The sequence below is a fragment of the Mobula hypostoma genome, chromosome 1 (assembly GCF_963921235.1).
Source record: "Mobula hypostoma chromosome 1, sMobHyp1.1, whole genome shotgun sequence".
In the NCBI taxonomy this organism is placed as follows: domain Eukaryota; kingdom Metazoa; phylum Chordata; class Chondrichthyes; order Myliobatiformes; family Myliobatidae; genus Mobula; species Mobula hypostoma.
The window spans coordinates 220752348-220770047 of NC_086097.1; the positions used below are offsets into that span (position 1 = coordinate 220752348).

The window sequence follows — 17700 nt, forward strand, 5'->3', positions numbered from 1 at the left end:
CTATGTTAGTGGGAATTCTTTCAGTTTTTGCACCTGGCCCCAGAAACCTCAAATAAATATGGTAAAATGGCGGGCAACAGTGATGTCATAACTTTAAGGGGGAAAACAAGCAGAAAAATCTGCACTGAAAGACTAAGGAACACGCTATTAAAAAGCAACAATTAATCACGACAAACTATTAAAGATCTATATACAGAAGAGCTCCATATAATTTGAGTTCAAGCATGAATGCAACTCATAATTCATTTAGCTGCAGAATTAGGAAAAGAAATGAGCAAACATTACTGCATCTTCATCACATAATATATTTTACCAATAAGTCAGTTTCAAGTATACAAGCTCCATTATGGCACTGCATTTGTTTTAATTAGTAAGTGGTACTCAAGACCACCAATAAGCTCAGTATTTATTGCCCATCCTGAACGATGGGAAGGGTGGGCGAAGAGGTAGTATTTGGAAAGGATTAGCCAAAGAAATGGGTATTTCACTCATGAGGCAAAAGTAGAGAAAGCAGAAGCAAAGCTTGTAGGGCCAAATGCGCAAAGCCACGTTGCTAGGACCTTCACAACAGATCCACTGTACAGTTTCACCCAGAGTATAGCATTTCAAGTGGAAATTATAAGAACATCTAACTTACTGCAATTCAAAAAGGACCTAAATAGCACAGCTCTTAAAATTAAATTCCTTCAATTAATGCCACATCAATCCAATTGAATCACTACTGAAATTCTAATAGGGGCATAAAACAAACTTCATATGAGGTGACTCAAAGAGCATGAAACATTAAATGGATTGAAAATATGAAGATTTAGAAAAGAAAAGTTGAAGGCATTTCACACAAACTACTATCCTTGATGTGGCAAAATGGCCTGAATTAAAAAGTAAAAGCCTTACCATATAAAGTATTGCTTTGACATGTACAGAAAATTAAGAGAGGAAAATTGAAACTCAGGAACACCCAGAAACTTATGATGTGAAAAAGGTGAATGAGAAAAATATAGAAACTATTTTGAAATGAATTCTATAGTATTGTATTGGTTATGTAATCAGATTAGTCATCCAAACTCCTGGAGCTTTGTTCCAGAAAATGCATTCAATGTTCCAGCTGTATAAGGATTCTCAAATCAATGTATTTTTTAAAAAAAATAATACGTTGAGCATAATTAATCAAACCTGATGAATTTCTGTGCAGAATCTGTATAGCTCAGTGCTGTTTATTTTTACCCATTCAAGCTTTTAACTCCAAACTAACTTCTGAAGTGGCTATTTATTTCAAGTATTTTCTCAAGGCAACTATAATTGCTGAATAAATGCATTGCCAGCAAAAACTACTTCCCGAGACATAAATGCTTTTGTAAAGTGCAAAACAGATACAGAAGTGGGCCTTTCAGCCCTTGAGTTTGGCACATCATTCTATCAGACAGTAACTTAACAGAACACCATCAGGTACAACTTTCTGAACACACAAAATGCATCAACACAAGAGGTAATTTTTAAAAACAACTACACAGAAGGACACAAAGTGGCATTAAACCACTTACCAGGGATAAAGTCACAGGGTGGGAAAAGATGTCAAAGTTGAAAGCAGAGAATGTTAGAGAAAAACAATTGCAAAGTCTTTTGAAAGCACACCAGAAACGAATCTAAAGTTAAACAGCTTTAGATTATGACAAGGTTTTGGAATGGCCAGGGGGGAGTGCAACTCGTTTATATTGAATCAGAGTAATATCCCACTCTGCTGGAGCCTCACACATAAAAGCAAGAAATGAGCACTCAAGTTACAGACATCAACCTTGTGATTATAGGGAAAATTGCCTAAGTTTATATTTGCTGCAGAATTGTGTGCAAACCGATTTCCAAATAACCAGATATTTGGACAGGCATCATTTATTGCCAGAAAGAAAGCCAATACAAGTTCATTCTGGATGACATGGTCTGCAATTAAAAAATGGATTACAAATGAAACTGAATATAAAGTCACAAAGTACTTAAAGAGGAGTTATAAATGGAGTCCTAAAGCTCAAAGTTACAGGTGGCAAAAAAAATAAACAAATTGCAGAAATGTATAATTAAAATCAGATAGCAAGTTTGTCTTTGCCATATCATATGCCTCGAAGATCCTGCTTCTTAAGAGCAGGAAAATGGTAGTGCAGTTGGCGTTGCTTCCGGAGACCCAGATTTGATCCTGACTGTACAGTCCGCATGTTCTTGCCAACACCAGCCAGGTTTCTTGCTGGTGCTCTAGCTTGCTCCCACATCCCTATAATGTGCTGGTTAGTTGACTGAGTTCTCCAAGTACTGTAATCCCTCAGTGTAGGTCATGACAACAACAACCATACATGAATTCACAGCAGTTAAGTAGTCCTTCTCTTATCTCAACACGGTTGATAGAACTTCAAAGGTTCATTTTACTATCAAAGTATGTATGCAGAATACAACTCTGAAACTTGTCTTCTCCAGATAGTCATAAAATACAGAAAACCATACTTGTAGTTGAAAGACGGATATCAACCTCGCCCCCTCCATCGCACAAAAAGAAAAAGAAACTGACATACAAATTTGATAGGTCTTGAAATATACAAGTACAAGCTCAATTCAGCTGATTAAAACAGAAATGCTCAATTTGGGTTTAACCAAAACCATTAGATTCAGACCAACCAATCAGTCTGAGAGCAAACAGGAACATAAGACCTAAATTCATGAGTGATCGCACTTGACATTAAGGCAACAAGGAACTCTGGCAAAATGGGAGGCAAGGAAGGTTTCAAAGGGAAAGCACTCCAATGCTTTAAAAGTGATATATTGCACAAAGGTGGTGGTTAAAGATCAATCGTTCCTAATCCAGGACATATCAGCAGGAGTCCCTCAGAACATTGATCAGGCAGCCATCTTCAATTACCTTCCTTTCATCTAAAGTATGTCTGCTTGTTGCTTGCCAAGCATTCAGTTCCAACTGAATCTCCTCAAACGAAACAGCCCAGATCTTTATACATCTGATGAGTGGCAAGTAGCATTCACGCCACAGAAATACCAAGAATGATTGTCACCAAGCAGAGAACACGTTACCACCTAGCCTTGATATTCAGCAGCATCAGCATCCACAAGTCCCCATGTCATCATCGGTCTGGGATTCACCATTGAGCAGAAGCTCAGCTGGATCAACAGTGGCTGAAAGACCAGTTCTGAGGCTGCATGTCTCACAATGAAGTATTCAGCACTTGTCCGATAAGTGGACTTTCAACAATTGTCAAGGAACTCAACACCATCCAGGACAAAACAGCTTGTTCAATTGGTACCCCACTTACCACTCTAAACATTCATTACTTACACAGAGACAACAATGTGTACCCTCTTCAAAACACACAGCAGTCATTTAGCTGGGCTGCTACAAATGCCATCCTTTTCTTCCAGTTTTTCCTGTCTCCACATCTGCTCTCAAGAAAAGGCCTTCCATTCCAGGACATCTGAAATGCCATTTTACAGGGATCATAACTTCCCTTGGACTGTGGCTGATGCAGCCCTCTCTGACATTTCTGTTTGTCAAACTTTTGCTCACATCCTACCACTCCCCATACAAAATCATCCTCATCTTTAATGTGCCAGATGTAGAAGCTTCTAGCCTCTACATCTGGCACATTGGCCTTCATCATTTCCGCCAGCTGCAAGAAGATCACACCACTAGCCACAAATTTTCCCCACTCCTTTCTGCCTTCCCCAGCCCATTGGTACTTTCTCCTGCAACCATGGGATATCTAACCCTTGTTCTCATATCTCCTCCTTCACTACAATCCAGTCCTTCCAGGTGACACACATTTATAAACACGTCTTTCAACTGCCCGAGTTCAGTGTTCCTGATGTGGCATCCTCTACATCAAGACGAAATACATACAAAACGACCAATTTGGCCATCCTGAATCCCGATTGTTGCTTCAATTTCCATTCCCACACAAATCTGTTCACAGCCTTCTCCACAGCCAGAGTGAGACCAAATGTAAATTAGAAAAATGACCACCCACATCAAAGTTGCTGGTGAACACAGCAGGCCAGGCAGCATCTCTAGGAAGAGGTACAGTCAACGTTTCCAGCCGAGACCCTTCGTCAGGACTCAAATGACCCCTCATATTCCGCCTGGGTTGCCAACAGCACAACAGAAACATCGAATTTTTCAATTTCAGGGAACCATAAGCTCTTATGTCTTCCCCTTCTCTCTCAGGCCTCCTTGTTTTTGTCCCCTTCCAGCCCTCATTATGTATTTCAATCCCTTTTCCTCCCAGTCTAACCACCCATTTCATCCACCAAATCCCCATCCCCATCCAGTTCTGCCTGCCTTTCACCTGTCCCCCAATTGTTCCTATTAACACATTTCTTGCAGCCTTTATGTTTCTGTTTACAGGCTATCCATGGATTATAGACTACCTATTTCTGGACACATCCTACATATGAATGATCTCTCCTCACATTACTAAATTCAGAAGCCTTAATCAATACCAGAACTAGCTTCCCTTCTCTCTCCACTTTAATATAAGTGTTCTTTCTTTTCAGTTCTTATGACATTCATTACATTGGATGAATGATTACCACAAATTACACGTTCCCGTGAATTTCTATTTATGGCCAAATTCAAATTACGGACATCCATGAAAACAGAAACCCCTTGTTATTCAGGGACAGACTATCATCCTCCAGCAACGGTCTCCAACTTCACCCTCCCTTTGGATCCATCTGCCCGTGATCTGTCACCTCTCCTCAGTTCACCAATCATATACCAGTCTCTATTTCACCCTCTATGCTTTACAACAAATCTTGGCTCTCTGCTTTTAGTCCTGCTGCAGGAATTCAACTCAAAACATTGACAATTCCACACCCCCTCCCCACCATGTTGCTCGAGAATCCACCATCTATAGTCACGCAACACACACAAAATGTGCTATTTTAACACAGCAGGCCAGGCAGCATCTATAGGAAGAAGTACAGTAAACATTTCGGGCCGAGACCCTTCCTCAGGACTAACTGAAAAAAGAGATAGTAAGAGATGAGGAAGTGGGAGGGGGAGGGATGAAGCTAAGAGCTGGAAAGTTGATTGGCAAAGTCAATATAGTCACTGGTGTCCATGAAGTTCAGGAAAATTCACTGTCATACGTGGTAAAAAAAAATTATCATTCAGGGAACAACATCAGTTCTGTAGCTAAATACGTGCATTTCTAAACAGTAACGGAAATAGCAAGTCAGAACTTTTGATAGTTTGTTTTTATACAACAGCTGAAAATATCAAATTCTCCAGAATGCGAAATACGCACTGAAAAAGAAAAAGGCAATGGTTTCCAATCACGGAGCACTTAAAGTCCTCCGCTTCCACGACTGCTCAACTTCTTGTTTCTGAACGTTATGGCGAGAATTTACTCGAACGCAAAATTAATCCTACAAATAGCCCTAACAGAAAGTAAGAATGGTGCCTGATATGCATTTGGGAAAGGAGGTTACTCCACTTTGTGCAATTCAATGGAGAGGGGCTGGTGGAACCTTGGAAGGAGCAGACAAGGAGTTGCCACCGGCCTTCCTTCAGTCAGCGTCCTCTCTCGAGGGAAGCCCCGGACTCGCCGCTGCCAGTGGGGGAGGGGGCAGAGCAACCCGTCCACTCCACACCTACGGGGAGCTGTAGTCCACCCACTCGCTCCCAGCCACCGCGGCCGCCGGAAAGAGCCCACAAACAACACTACAATTCCCGAGAGACGCCGCGGGAATCAATCCGCGCGTGCGCACTGCGACACGTTTGTGATGTTTATCCTTACAGTTGGTGAGCCGCTCCGCGAACTGCGGCGCAACCTAACCTCAAGCGTTAACCCCGCCCCTCTCCCGAGAGCCGCCGCCGCCTATTGGCTCTCACGGCTGGATTCTCGACAGGCCAATGCCCTCCAAACTCTCCCATAGGTCAATCTCCCTATCAATCAAGGGTGTTTCCGTTCAAGTTAGGTGGAGAAACGAAGGCAAAGCTCGCATTTTGGAGAAATAGTAAACGCAATTAAAGAAAGCGGCGCCTTTCGGAGTCGGAGTCGGAGTCGGAGGCGGCTGCGGGCAGGGCCCGCCCCAGCCACCACCAAAATACCCCCGAGTAACACTGCAGCTCCGGCACTGCCATGAACAAACACACACACACACGTACTTGGTGGCTTCGGCGAAGTTGCGAGCAGCCGAGTCGGGGAGCGGACGCCCGGCGCAGCGGGCTGCCAGATTCCCCCGGCTCTCGCACGCAGGCGGCGGCGGCGGCACCGGGCAACACAAGAGGATCAGCCTCCCCGACTCGTCCCAGCAGAAACCACGCCGCCGCCTCGGCTCCAGGGTGAGCCGCCAAAAAAAAAGAGGGCAGCAAGCGAGGCGGGCAGTCGGTGTCCGGAGGAGCAAGGGGGCAGCTTACTCACCGGCTCGGCGGGACGGGAGGGGAGGGTCACCAGGGGCAACGATTCACCAGCCTGACCTTCGCTTCTGAAGACGGCCTCTCCGAGCTGTCCGCCATGTTGCTCCTTGTGTATTTAAATGGCAACCGCCCACAATCAAGGGAGGCGAGCGGAGGGGGAGGGACGGACGGAGAGTGGGGAGGTGGGCCCGGCCCGGCTCAGCCCAGCCCAGCCCAGCCCAAGAGCGACATACGCTGCTACCGCCGCGGCCCCCGAAACCAGTCACCGTCTCGGCGCCGTTCACCTGGCCGCCTGGGGCTGCCAGCCCCGCAGCCGGGCGGGATGCCCATCGGCTCACGGTCCGCGTAGCCTGGAGCCGAGACTGGCAGAATTAAATCTCTTTTAATTGTTTTGTATTCCACCCCGGCACGCCACAAAACTGACCTGTTACTCTTTCTCGAAGTTGATCTTTGCAAAACTAAAAGTCTCCCAAGCTAGTGAGAGATTCACGGCTAACGTGGGCGGGTTGGAAACGTGGACTTCATCGTCGCAGCTTTGGAATTTCTTGGTGGGATCGGGAGATGAGGGTCTTGCCGGTGTCAATTTATAGTTTATAACGTTCAGCAGCACTTAAGGATACCAAAACGAATCTTGCCTTTTTGGTGAATTGCCGAGCACCCAGAGAGGGAAATATCAAATGCGATGACAAAGCCCATTCAAGCAGCTGGGTTTTACAGATGTGATGGTTAAGTTTGGGGAGGGCACTGTCGAGTTCGGAGGCTGGGCTGCTGCCAGTTGTGGAAGGAAATGAAAGTAGAAGCTCAAGGAGCTGAAAGCAGAGGAGCGGAGTGCAGAAGCGAATGCTGTAGTCTTGAAGAAGGTTACGCCGATAAGGAGGGGTTAAGGCCGTAAAGAGATTTACATAGAATGGGAGCTTTGTTTATCACACATGTGCAATTTAAATCTGCCTTGTCTTTGGGAGCAAAGACCGTCCGTGCTTTTTTTTAAGACCAATGTACAACAGTACTCTAAACTTACAGGTTTGCAAATATTAACACATTATAATATTTACGATCTAAAAGCCAGCGTAATAAGGTAATTGGAGGGAAATAAACAGTCGACGTTTCTGGCCGAAATCCTTCATCAGGATTGAAAAGGAAGGGGACAGAAGCCAGAATTAAAAAAAAGGTGACGGGTGGGAGGAGTACAAGCCGGCAGGTGATAAGGTGAGGAGTACAAACAGGCAGGTGACAGGTAAAACCAATCGGCTTGTACTCTTTCCCCTCCCGTCGTTTTATTCTGGCTTCTGCCCCGTTGCTTTCCAGTTTGAATGAAGTGTCTCGGCCTGAAATGTCGACTGTTTATTCACCTCCATAGATGCTGCCTGACTTGCTGGGTTCCTCCAGTATCGTGTGTGTGTGTTGCTCAAGATCCCCAGCATCTGCGAAATCTCTTCTGTTTATAATAAGATCATTCACCGGACATAACTGTTTGGCTTGAAAGAGGAACTTAAGATGAGATCGGGAATTATGGTTTGAATTTCCAGCGCAATGTTTGAGATTCATGCGAACGTGATTAGTAACTTAGGGACAAAGAGCAGGGTCTTATACCAAGTGTTCAGCGTTGCAAAATGTGAAATTCTGGAAATGGTGGGAGGAGGAATATTGAACGATTGCAGAAACACGGAGAGATGCACCCAGCAATGCATTTGACTGGAGGAATTGGAGTACCTGGAAAAGTTGTGGATTAGCGAGAGGAGGAGAGTGGTGAGCAAGAATACAACTTAATATTAATTGTTTACATTTACAGAACAGGAGTTTGTTTGTCAACAGTGGAAGTATGAGGCATAAATGAAAATAACGTGTAGATAAAGGAATTCTGATTTTTTTTTTAAAAAATGCCTTTCCTTTTCCCCTGTCTCAGTAAAAACAGAAAATGCTGGAGAGCTCAGCAGATCAAGCAGCCTGTGTAGAAAATAGAACAGTTAATGTTTCACGAACTAACTTGTTTTCTCCCTGTCCCAATTTTGATTGAGTCCTGGACCAAAAATATTAACTATTTTTCTTTACACAATGCTGCTGAATATCTTCAGCATTTCAAACAAGAGAAAGTTTGCAGATGCTGGAAATCAAAATAAAACACAAAATGCTGGAGGAACTTAGCAGGCCAGGCAGCATCTATGAAAAAGCGTAAACAGTCGACATCTCGGCTGAGACTTTCATCAGGACCCTGAGTTCCTCCAGCATTTTGTGTGTATTATTTTCAATATTTTCTGTTTTTCCTGCAGTGTTTTCCTGCATAGCCAGCATTGTTCATTCTACAGATTTGCATTACATGGGTTATACGGTGCGATGTTGAAACCATTGGTGGTAGGAAGGGATTATTAAGAATCAGCAGTAGATAAGAGTAAAATAGAATAAGAATATATTATAAATCAATCAGAGTAGTTTCCCTCTGTTGCCTCAGTTATTGCATTCGGAAGCCTGAAGACACACACACAAACATTCAGGAACAGCTTCATCCCCTCTGCCATCGGATTTCTGAATAGACATCGAACCAATGAACACTACCTCGCTGCTTTATTATATTTGCACTACTTTTTTCTATTATTATGTATTGCATTGTACTGCTGCTGCAAAGGCAACAAATTTCATAACATATGCTGGTGATATTAAACCTGATTCTGAGGGGAATATTAACAATGCCAATGATATAAACCAGAATTCGGGTAAAATTGTGGGAAGTCCTACAGAGGCCATGGCTGTCTTAAGACATTTACAGATGCTGTGGTTGCAGAGGTTTCACCGTTGAGCCACAAATGTCTTATACAATTTTGATTTATGTGTTTTAATCTTCTCCATTGACTGTATGTGCACTGACCATCTGCTCAGGGGCCCATAGAATAAACTGATGAGTTGTAAATGAAAAGACAGATAGTTGAATATCACGAAAGGAAAATGTAGCAGTCAACGATCACTGAGCCATAAAGTGGGAAGGCTCCAGAGAGCAAAAGCTGTAAGGCTAAGAAAAAGGAGAGAGATTAACAGAGTCATCTCGAAAATGAATACAGAGCAAATGGAAGAGAACAAGGAATGACCAAGAATGGCAAAGCAGTACAGAATAATGACAAACAAATATATTGATTGGGACTGATTCCTAAAGATTACATCAATGAATGGTAGCAATAAATAAAATAAAGGATATGAAAACCCTTGCCGCTGAGGAGGTGATGATACCTTTGGCATGACGAAGAATGATGTGTTTATGTTAGGCAGATATGTTGAGTATTTTATATTGATATCAAAAAGAATCTGGAAACCAAATTGGCTAATGAAACTGAACTAGACTGGACAACACTTGGAGTATCTTGGATAAGAATTTCCTTTATGTGGAAGATGACAGTTATTATAATCAAAATCAGGTTTATCATCATTGACAATATCTAAAAGCAAACATAAGCTGCATCTCTGAAGTAAAATGGGAAATGTTTGAGATATTCAGCAGTCAGGCAGCTTCTCTGGAGAAAGAAGCAGACTTAATATTTCAGGTCAATGATTCTTCTTCCATTTATATTAATCCACTCTGTTTTTGGATAAAGTGGATGCACTGTGAAAATAATTAAATGCTGGCATTTATAGACCCAGGAGCTCACTGAGTCAAGAGGAGAAAAGAAATTTTCTGTCAAGAAAAAGATGCATGTATTTGAGCTGTATTAGGCAACTTTTAGAAAGGCATAAATAATTTTTAAATGATCTTGGACTAAGTATTGTCATCCATAAACAAAGTTTAGGGTGACAAAGAGAAAATATTTTAAAAGTGAAATTTCAAAAGGACAGATATTGTGATGAGTTATAGAAATTGAAAATAAAACACACATAAAGTATTGAAATTCAGATCATCAGACTCCAACCAAGATATCCAGTCTTTGGAAGCAACATAGAGAAAGGTAGCTGAATTGATTCCAATAGTATGATTGTCACCTAAGATGACTGATTGAAGAATTTGGCTTGTTTGCACTATAGAGAAAGAACAAGAGGCATTCAAGATGAATATATCCTGTATATTGAACTTAAGGGATATTTTAAAGCTGTCACAAACTCTTGAATGAACTCTAAAATGAAAAAAAGTAGACATGCACATTGTTCTTAATATATTCCTACAGAAATGATGAACATATGGAGGTAGAAATTGGTAGGTAACAAAAGCAAAAGCAACTGAACGTGGTTAGATCTGGAGCTCCACTTGTGGATTCTGAAGTTCCCCTATTTTCCCTGCAGTCTTTATGAAAGTTGAAAGAGAAACTGAAATTTTCTCTCTCTGCTATATATTCATACAATATTTAACATTAAAAACAAGAATATCATTACCAGAGAGGGAAAAGGTGAATGCCAAGAATAACCGGGGCCCAGGGAGAAAGTTGCAAGCGATAAAGTACATCTATTGATCATGTAATGTTGTGACCCACTGAGAATGCTGAATGAAATAAATTAATTCCCTCACTGAATATAATTAGGAATTTCTGCTCTCAGTCATATTATGTCTCTTAACAGAATTAACGGAGCACATTACCGCATTGGCTGTGTTTGAAGTGTACAATTCTCATTAAATTTGACTGGTTAAAAGAATGGTGATCCATCCAAAGCCATATTTCCTATGAGATTTTTAGAAATGGGGATGGTTGGAGAAATGTACACAGCTTCCTCTTTGAGAAAAGAAACAGCCCATGTTAGAGTAATATAGCATTGTCGTTATTAAACTCTCTAATCATTTTGGCACTAGTGGGAAGATCAGTATTAATTGCCCAGTGTTAATTATTCTTATGAGTGTAGTAGTGAGTCACCATCTTAAATTTCTGTTAGATAGAGAGATCTACAACTCAACAGTTAAGAAAGTTCAGGATAGTGTGTAATGTGGTATTATTGGGTTCCTTACATCTACTGCCTTTCTTCCACAGATGCTACCTGATCTGCTGAGTGTTTCCTACATTTTCTGCTTTTATTCCAGCAGATACAATCCATTAGGCCCAATCTTTCCTCAAACTGCCCTTTCCATGATACTTAATAAAGCTTCATTTGTTCCACACCAAGGGACTGCTTAAGAGGAAGAAGATTGTGATAAATTGCATCCCCTTTGCACTGATCAACTGTTAACATCTTCATAGCCATGTGTATGGCTGTGTCACTGTAAATGTGACAAATACAACAAATGTGGTCATTTATTCTAGTTAAAAGTAATCATTGTATTATGTGACACTGAAAGAAAAACAGTGTTTTGTGAAATAATTTCTGGTTATACATTGCTATCAATACGCTTTCTGTGAACTACTGCACAGAAATGTGCAAGTCAATGCCTGCTTTCCCTACCTATACAAGTCAAGATGCCTCAATTTTATCACAGACTGCACGACCATACATGTTTGTTCTGAAAGAGTTAGATACTAGAAAATCAGTGCAAACCTTATGATTCCTGCTAACTGATGTAAGCACAGGCAACAATACAGCCTAATTGCCTTTTAATCACTGGACATGTTGGAAACTACTTAAAAATATAACACTATTCCTTTATCACCGCTGGATATAATCTTGAGTAGGGGTCTTGGGACTTATTCAAGATTCAGAATTGTGACACCGAAGATACAGCATTATATTTCCAAGTAAGTATGGTGTGCACCTTGGAGGTGAACCTGCAGATGTTGCTCTTGTTCTTCAAGTTGACAAAGATAATGAATTTGGGAATTGCTGCTGAAGACATTAGTGCTCTTTGTAGGAGCTACTGTACACATAACCACAGTATGTTGGTGATAGAAGCAGTTGGTGATTGCAACAGTCATACCATCATGATTTCATAACCTGTGTTTCAGCATTTGCAGAGCAAGCTAGCACACCTTCACAAGATCCATTCTGACTATACATCAAAAAACACAAAATGCTGGTGAACGCAACAGGCCAGGCAGCATCTCTAGGAAGAGGTACAGTCGACGTTTCGGGCCGAGACCCTTCGTCAGGACTCGGCCTGAAACGTTGACTGTACCTCTTCCTAGAGATGCTGCCTGGCCTGCTGCATTTGCTGGTGAATTGCTTGAAATTCCAGCATCTGCAGATTTCCTCGTGTTTGCTGACTATACGTCATTTCAGTCACTTATACTTCATTGGAAACAGAAACCACATATCATTGGTATTTAGCTCTGCTCCTGTACATCGCAGATGACTGACAATACATGGATACAAATGGAAATAATTAAGAGTCAACAGCCAGTGGATGTCTCACTATCCAACAGTTTGAATAGTCAATAGTACTTTGTTCTAGGTAGTCAAGCCTCCTCTTAAAGCAGAATTCCTTCCGGGAAGGAATTTCTCTCCCAACTTTCACTCCATTACGTTCCTGACATCTGTCATGTGGGTGTTTGTAAAGCACTGGGGTGTCAGGAGGTGGATCAGAGATTTAGGATAACCAGCCTTAGGCCTGCTTTTGTGACCACTGTATTTTGATGGTCTAATTAATTTTTTCAGTCGGTGATGATCCCCAGGATTTTGATGTTGGGAGTTCACCAATGATTCTCCTTGACAGAAAGTTGAAGAGGAAGCAATTGAGCGTGATTAGTTTTGGAACTCACTGAATATATTCTTAAGTTATTACCACTTTTTACTTTCCTAGAGGCAGTCGGAAGGTAAAGCCAAAATTTTCTGCCTCTTCTGCAGTCACCATCTTCAATGATTTTCAAACAACAGAGATTAAAATCCCTCTTATTGGAAATGACCATTGTCTGCCCTTTGATGTGCAAATGTTTTGTGGAACATATTTTATTTTAGCAGATTATCCCCAAATATCAGGCCTGGATTAGCTCACTTGTGAATAGAATTGAACATAATGTGAACATCTCCACTTGCGATCTTGATGGAAGAACTGTAAGTAACAAAAGGCCACCACCCCCCAGACCGCTTTCAAAGATGTTTAGCATCAAATAAAAACAACTATTTTCCTTTGCATTGAGCACCATTTCAGAGATGTCAAGACTGCTCCATTGCATCATACTTCATCCACACATCTTATGGATACACATATCCTCTGCTCTTTCTGTGTGTTTCCTCGCTTCCCTGTTGTTCATCCATTAATCACCCTTGTTCAATGAGCAGTGCCATTCTGGTCCTTTGGTGTTATCCACATCAAATGCCCTCCATCCATCAGATAAACACATGCCAACACACAGACTGGTTCTTTTCTTTTCAGAGCAGAAAACAGGAAAGGTCTCTCCACAGGTGATGCAGCTCATAACCACAGAGAAATCATTGGGTGTAGGGGCAACCTCAATTTAAGCAGTGAGTACTAGAGACACGGTGGAGCAAATATGCTTACATCACAAGAAATGGTCATGCTGACTTGGTTTCAAAGGTGAGAAGGAGAAAAAGAAATCTTTAAACACGAGGAATTCTGCAGATGCTGGAAATTCAAGCAACACACATCAAAGTTGCTGGTGAATGCAGCAGGCCAGGCAGCATCACTAGGAAGAGGTACAGTCGACGTTTCGGGCCAAGACCCTTCATCAGGACTAACCGAAAGAAGAGCTAGAGAGAGATTTGAAAGTGGGAGGGGGAGGGGGAGATCCAAAATGATAGGAGAAGACAGGAGGGGGAGGGATGGAGCCAAGAGCTGGACAGTTGATTGGCAAAAGAGATATGAGAGGATCATGGAACAGGAGGCCCAGGGAGAAGGAAAAGGGGGAGGGGAGGAAAAACCCAGAGGATGGGCAAGGGGTATAGTGAGAGGGACAGAGGGAGAAAAAGGAGAGATAGAGAGAAATAATGTGTGTTTATAAATAAATAACGGATGGGGTACAAAGGGAAGGTGGGGCATTAACAGAAGTTAGGGAAGTCAATGTTCATGCCATTAGGTTGGAGGCTACCCAGACGGAACATAAGGTGTTGTTCCTCCAACCTGAGTGTGGCTTCATCTTGACAGTAGAGGAGGCCATGGATAGACATATCAGAATGGGAATGGGAAGTGGAATTAAAATGTGTCGCCACTGGGAGATCCTGCTTTCTCTGGCGGACAGAGCGTAGGTGTTCAGCGAAACGGTCTTCCAGCCTGCGTCGTGTCTCACCAATATATAGAAGGCCACATCGGGAGCACCAGAGGCAGTATATCACCCTGGTCGACTCACAGGTGAAGCGTCCTGATGAAGGGTCTCAGCCCGAAATGTTGACTGTACCTCTTTCTAGAGATGCTGCCTGGCCTGCTGCGTTCACCATCAACTTTTATGTGTGCAACAGGTGAAGTGTCACCTAAAAAAGGAGGACATCTCCTTCATCCTGGAACTTTCACCCTGCCCTCAAGTTCACCTGGTCCATTTCTGACACCTCTCTCCCCTTTCTTGATCTTTCTGTCTCTATCTCTGGAGACAGCTTATCTACTGATGTCTACTATAAGCCTACGGACTCTCACAGCTACCTGGACTATTCCTCTTCCCACCCTGTCTCTTGCAAAAATGCCATCCTCTTCTCACAATTCCTCCATCTCCGCCACATCTGCTCTCAGGATGAGGCTTTTCATTCCAGGACGAGGGAGATGTCCTCCTTTTTTAAAGAAAGGGACTTCCCTTCCTCCACTATCAAGTTTGCTCTCAAACACATCTCTCCCCTTTCACGCACATCTGCTCTCACCCCATCCTCCCGCCATCCCACTAGGAATAGGGTTCCCCTTGTCCTCACCTACCACCCCACCAGCCTCCGGATCCAACATATAATTCTCCGCAACTTCCACCACCTCCAACAGGAACCCACCACTAAGCACATCTTTCCCTCCCCTCCCCCCCCGCTTTCCGCAGGGATCGCTCCCTACGCAACTCCCATGTCCATTCGTCCCCCCCATCCCTTCCCACCGTTCTCCCTCCCGGCACTTATCCTTGTAAGCGGAACAAGTGCTACACATGCCCTTACACTTCCTCCCTCACCACCATTCAGGGCTCAGACAGTCCTTCCAGGTCAGGAGACACTTCACCTGTGAGTCGGCTGTGGTGATATACTGCATCCGCTGCTCCCTATGCAGCCTTCTATATGTTGGCGAGACCCGACGCAAGCTGGGAGACCGTTTCGCTGAACACCTACGCTCTGTCCGCCAGAGAAAGCAGGATCTCCCAGTGGCCACACATTTTAATTCCACGTCCCATTCCCATTCTGATATGTCTATCCACGGCCTCCTCTACTGTCAAGATGAAGCCAGACTCAGGTTGGAGGAACAACACCTTATATTCCGTCTGGGTAGACTCCAACCTGATGGCATGAGCATTGACTTCTCTAACTTCCGCTAATGCCCCATCTCCCCTTTGTATCCCATCCGTTATTTATTGATTGATTTATTTATTTATTATAATAATTATTTTTTCTCTCTCTCCTTTTTCTCCCTCTGTCCTCTCACTCCTTGCCCATCCTCTGGGCTTCCCCCCTCCCCCTTTCTTTCTCACTAGGCCTCTCATCCCATGATCCTCTCCCTTCTCCAGCCTTGTATCCCTTTTGCCAATCAACTTTCCAGCTCTTAGATCCATCCCTCCCTCTCTTGTCTTCTCCTATTATTTTGGATCTCTCCCTCCCCCTCCCACTTTCAAATCTCTTACTAACTCTTCTTTCAGTTAGTCCTGACGAAGGGTCTTGGCCTGAAATGTCGACTGTAATTCTTCCTATAGATGCTGCCTGGCCTGCTGCGTTCACCAGCATTTTTTGTGTGTGTTGCTTGAAATTCCAGCATGTGCAGATTTCCTCGTGTTTGCAAGAAAAAACATATCATTGGTATTTAGCTCTGCTCCTGTACATTGCAGATGATTGACAATAAATGGACACAAATGGAAATAATTAAGAGTCAGTAGCCAGTGGACGTATCACCATCCCAAAGTCTGTTTAATCGGACATGCATGCAGACTTTGAGGACTGCTTGAGAATCATTAAGAAGTGCTTACAACATGAACAGTATTACACTGACAGGTCTTCAAAGGACACCCAGCATAATTGCAGAAAACCTGGAGAAGCCTACTGCAAGCATGAATATGATGATTTTTTTTTTCTCTGGGACTAATGCAGCCAGAGCCATGGAAAAATACATTGTCATCCTAATGGTACCACAAGTAAATTAGCCACACCTTGTCTCATGTGGCTGTACTAATCACTGGCACACTAACATCAGTCAAATGTGCCTGTACAATGGGAAGGATGATGCTCAGAGTGGGCATGTATCTGGAGCAACGCACACAAAATGCTGGAGGAACTTAGCAAGACAAGCAACATCTGTGAATGCACAGTTGACATTTCAGAGCGAGACCCTTCTTCAGGACTAAAAAGGAAGGGGGAAGACACCACAATAAAAAGGTGGGGGCAAGGGACAGAAGCTAGCTAGAAGGTGATAGGTGAAGCCAGGTGGGTGGGAAAGGTAAAGGGCTGAAGAGGAAGGAATCCGGCATCTTCCCCTTTCCTTTTCAGTCCTGAAGTCTCAGCTCACAACATGAACTGTTTATTAATTTCCACAGATGCTGCCTGACACGCTGAGTTCCTCCAGTATTTTGTGTATGATGCTTTGGATCCCCAGCATCTACAGACTTTCTATTGTTTATGTATGTGGGCACTCATTAGACTTGCATTTGGGCAACAAGCTGCTTTGTATCCCCATGACATGTTCTGCATGTCAGATCTGTGAAGCATTTCCTTGGAGACATAAACCCAGGGAAGATTGCCCAAGTGCAACTCAGCATAGGGTTCTGAACAACCTACTATCTTTGCTAAAGCCAAACCGGTCAATGCATAAGAGACGTACAAATAAACGTTGGAGTCTGTGATAGGTTTGCATTAATATGTTTCAGAAAAATGTTATTTTGATTATAGTTTGCTAATTATTTAGCTAGCATAAAGACTTTTCACATTTTTTACTGTATCCATCCCTTATGACAAGCACTCTTAATGTATTAACCGGAGGAAGGAAAGGCCTGATCAATAGTTAGTTTATACAGAGTAAGTAGAGAGTAGCTGCTCCAATTAACAGATGGACAAGGATGCTGGAATTATGCAGAGAATAGTTATGATCTGAAAGTCACTGCCTGCGGGAGTGGTGAAAACAGAATCAATCTGTGCTTTCCGGCAGCAATTGTATCGCCTCTCTCAGTGTTGCGAGAATTCTCTACTGCTTTTTGTCCACGGATCTTTGAAATAGGAAAGGCTCAATGGCCTTTGAATTTCCAGGTGAAAGGGGTTCAAGCCAGGTTACTGATGGCTTATTTCAGCAGAGCACTAGGAGAATATTGTGGCAAGAAAATTGAGTGCAATAATATCCT

The 17700-nt window shown here is 42.9% G+C and overlaps 1 protein-coding gene across 9 annotated transcripts in view; it reads right to left on the reverse strand.

The window, feature by feature from the left end:
* The window catches only part of ncoa2 (nuclear receptor coactivator 2), a 352079-nt gene extending 344767 nt beyond the window's left edge, over positions 1-7312 (reverse strand). For 7 of the 9 annotated variants that reach the window (XM_063064830.1, XM_063064835.1, XM_063064813.1 and 4 more), the window contains exon 1: positions 6417-6554. The gene's annotated coding sequence lies outside the window, so the exon portion shown is untranslated. Of the gene's footprint in view, positions 1-6416; positions 6555-6836 lie in introns of those variants that run through there. The other 2 variants (XM_063064795.1, XM_063064804.1) reach the window with 2 other exon arrangements.
* Between the last annotated feature and the right edge of the window lie 10388 nt (positions 7313-17700).